We start from the raw sequence: 3,611 nt of genomic DNA, 5'->3' as shown, positions 1-3,611 counted from the left end.
TGTATGTCTTAAATGTAATGTAAATGTTGCCTTCGTGTGTGGTTCGGCGCCATCTTCGTGCGAAATTCACAATTCCATATTCGTGTGTCCATCGGGTGTCAACTTCGGGACAGTGTGACAGGGGCTTAAGGGAATACCCTTTCCGTCCAATGTGAAATGCCGTGGTGTTTTCTGAAATGCTGTTGTGTTTTCTGAAATGCTGTTGTGTTTTCTGAAATGCTGTGGTGTTTTCTGAAAACAATGAAGCATTCTCGGACAAAGCCCTGCATTGGTCAATGAACTATACCGGCAAGTGTACAATGTAAAATGATTGCCATAAACATAACTTTCCAGCGCAGTAAAATCCTTCCTCATAGTAGGCCTATTATAAAACAATTTGATGTGTTTTGGCGTATGAAAAGCCTATTTAATAAAAGTTATTTAAATAGTTTAATAGACAGAAATGTGTCCAAATGTGTGTCTTTTCATGGGATATAGATTATTTAGAAAATATTGAGAAATGTTTTCACAACATTGTAAAAGCTGAAACTGATTTCTGATTTGATCCTATGCATAGGAGCATAAATGATGTTTAAGAAGGTTTAACTTGTTAACATTCAAAATCAACTGTTTACTGGTGGTTATTTTATCAAATTCAATTCATACAATCCGTGGGGTTAAAGTTAAAGGTTTCAGTGGAGGGAATCTGTGGCACCGGCAGCTCCTGTGTCGCCGTGTAGTTTGGGTTCAGAGCTTCGTTATGGAAGCAGTTTAGCCTGTCGCTGCCCATCGGCTTGCAGCATTCAGATTGACGATCCTTTATGCTTGCGTCCTCCTCACAGTAGGAATTGATTGCGTACTTCCACTGTAGTTGGAACAAAACCACAGACAGTCAGTATGTATTGTTGAGAGCTTTATAGTATGTTGAATACTTAAAACGAAAGTTAGTTATAATCAAATATAATCAATTATATTCTTGTATAACCCATAATGAAAATGCTTCATATTTTAGGTTTTTCTATATTTACAGCATAAACAAAACACAAGTGGTTTGTTAAGTTGAGTGTAAGACCTATAAGGATTTATGCCTTACTCTCTGATAAGAGAGTAGGCAGTTTTTTCACTCTCCTCTGACAGCAGTTCACAGGGAGCGGGGCTCCTGACTTAAGGAGAAACACATTGAGTCCTCAAAAAGATGGTTATGTCATAGCCATAGAATATGTCTGGTCATGTTGTTTTTTTTTACACAAACATGGGAAGGTGTGTCTTATGCCATAGCCAATAGAAGATGTTGGTTGGGAATAGAGGAGGTGTTTTTTTGGGGTTTCGATCCGGTTTTTTGAGCATAAAGAGACTGGTTTTTTGAGAGAGCGCGAGAGAGAGGGGGAAACCCCTGGTATACTCTCTCCCGGTAGGCTCTGGCCCTCAGAGCTGGGTATATGGCTCTCGGTAAGGTTACCTGGAATGCGTTATTAGTACATGCAGGATCTCAGAACTAATAGCTCTATTTAGATCTACCTGGAAGGCGTTATTAGTACGTGCAGGATCTCAGAACTAATAGCTCTATTTAGATCTACCTGGAAGGCGTTATTAGTACGTACAGGAATCTTAGAACTAATAGCTCTATTTAGATCTACCTGGAAGGCGTTATTAGTACGTACAGGAATCTTAGAACTAATAGCTCTATTTAGATCTACCTGGAAGGCGTTATTAGTACGTACAGGAATCTTAGAACTAATAGCTCTATTTAGATCTACCTGGAAGGCGTTATTAGTACGTGCAGGATCTCAGAACTAATAGCTCTATTTAGATCTATCTGGAAGGCGTTATTAGTACGTACAGGAATCTTAGAACTAATAGCTCTATTTAGATCTACCTGGAAGGCGTTATTAGTACGTACAGGAATCTTAGAACTAATAGCTCTATTTAGATCTACCTGGAAGGCGTTATTAGTACGTACAGGAATCTTAGAACTAATAGCTCTATTTAGATCTACCTGGAAGGCGTTATTAGTACATACAGGAATCTTAGAACTAATAGCTTTATTTAGATCTACCTGGAATGCGTTATTAGTACGTACAGGAATCTTAGAACTAATAGCTTTATTTAGATCTTGGATAGATGAGAAATATGAATTAAGGTTTTAGATAAAAATATAACCCCAGCATGATATGTTGCGTATGATTATAATGTGTTAAAAGGTAAAAACCCTGTATTAGTTTGGACCTCTTTTTCTTCAAATAAACTGATCTCACCTGTTGGATTGGGACAACTAAAAGAAAATCTGTGCTCTCCTCTCCTGCTTCAAAGGTAAGACTGCACCCTGCCACACACACTTAGGTAGGAACACACTCCATTTACTGATATCAAAATCCTTCGGGATCCCTTAAACAGATTAAAAAAGAGTTGTCTGAATAGAAACAGCAGTTAATTGAACCTGGTTCTTCGGGGAGTTAATAGAGGTGAGATCTTGCTGACGTTGGTGGATCTGAGCCAAGCAGTAAACTTACATAGACTCAATAACTTCGGTCAGGTCAATTAGTAGGTCAGAGTAATTTACCGGAATAAATTATCAGGACCTCGCCGACTCTAAACAGTATGCATTCGTCTTTTAATAGTGACATGAAGTCTGCATGCGACTGTATTTTAAGTGAATGGGCCAGCTGCAATATATAGAGTATCTTTTAAGACACAATTACACAAATCTCAAAAACAAATATTAGGCGAAAAGATTAAGAAAAGGCTTTGTTCACTAAAGAATTGGAGGCATGTTTGTGGCTTGGTCTTCAGACCGATCCTCTGGTTCTCATGCCAAGGCCTGTCTGTTATGCCAGGCTGGGCTGCATATAATGGGCTTACCAGCTGAAAACACCAAAGGCCTTTATCTTTGTTCCAAAAAGCAAGTACCATCATCTCAGTAATGTGAAGAATGTGTTTTGCCCTTTTTATGTCCAGGGTAGAACAAAAACACGCACACAAATGTGTTTGGAGTACTATACACTATAGAAATGATAAAACAAAGCTTCAGGAACTAAGGTAATATAAATATAAAGTTACTGAAGTTGGCAATTAAGATCATATTTATGAGAGCATTCCTCCACATAAAGTATTAAGTGGATAACATTAAAATGATCTTGTTTTTTTAATTATAAATTAACACGAATTGGGATCAAGCTTCGGTTGATCCTAATATCTTGAGTCTAATGACAAGATAATGCAAAAACATTGTCAACAAGGTGGAGTACAAAAATTGTAGCACAATTAAAGTTAAAAGATGCAGAATATCCTATAATGTCACTTTTATACTGAGTTGAAGAAATAGCTGAATTGGCTGTAGGTGACTCACCATCATTGAGGCGCAACACAGCGTCACCTCTGTCCCCCACGTGTGGTTGCTCCCGCAGCATGCATTTAAGCGGTACTCTAACTCGTTGACAGAACTGGCCATTCGCTTCAACTTCCCATAACCACTGACAGGAAAGTACGAGTCTGGGTAGCGGGGACGATGGTCTCCATTGATACAGATGGCTTGGATATTGTCGAAAGTCGGTTGGCCGAGGGGGAACTCAACAGGATATTCCAGCCGTGGAGGGCCACCAGCGGAACGGGGCACAAAACTTGATCGACCTTAA

The 3,611-nt window shown here is 39.0% G+C and overlaps 1 long non-coding RNA gene across 1 annotated transcript in view; it reads right to left on the bottom strand.

The window, feature by feature from the left end:
- Positions 1–3,611, bottom strand: part of LOC117553932 — a 4,169-nt gene continuing 558 nt past the window's right edge. Inside the window, exons 2-3 of the long non-coding RNA XR_004570204.1 lie at positions 3,326–3,606; positions 1–844 (exon numbers count right to left, since the gene is read on the bottom strand). This is a non-coding gene — a long non-coding RNA (uncharacterized LOC117553932). The remainder of the gene's footprint in view (positions 845–3,325; positions 3,607–3,611) is intronic.

Source organism: Gymnodraco acuticeps, unplaced genomic scaffold (assembly GCF_902827175.1).
Source record: "Gymnodraco acuticeps unplaced genomic scaffold, fGymAcu1.1, whole genome shotgun sequence".
Lineage (NCBI taxonomy): Eukaryota > Metazoa > Chordata > Actinopteri > Perciformes > Bathydraconidae > Gymnodraco > Gymnodraco acuticeps.
The sequence above is the reverse complement of the archived record's forward strand: the minus strand, read 5'-3'. Positions and strand labels throughout refer to the sequence as shown.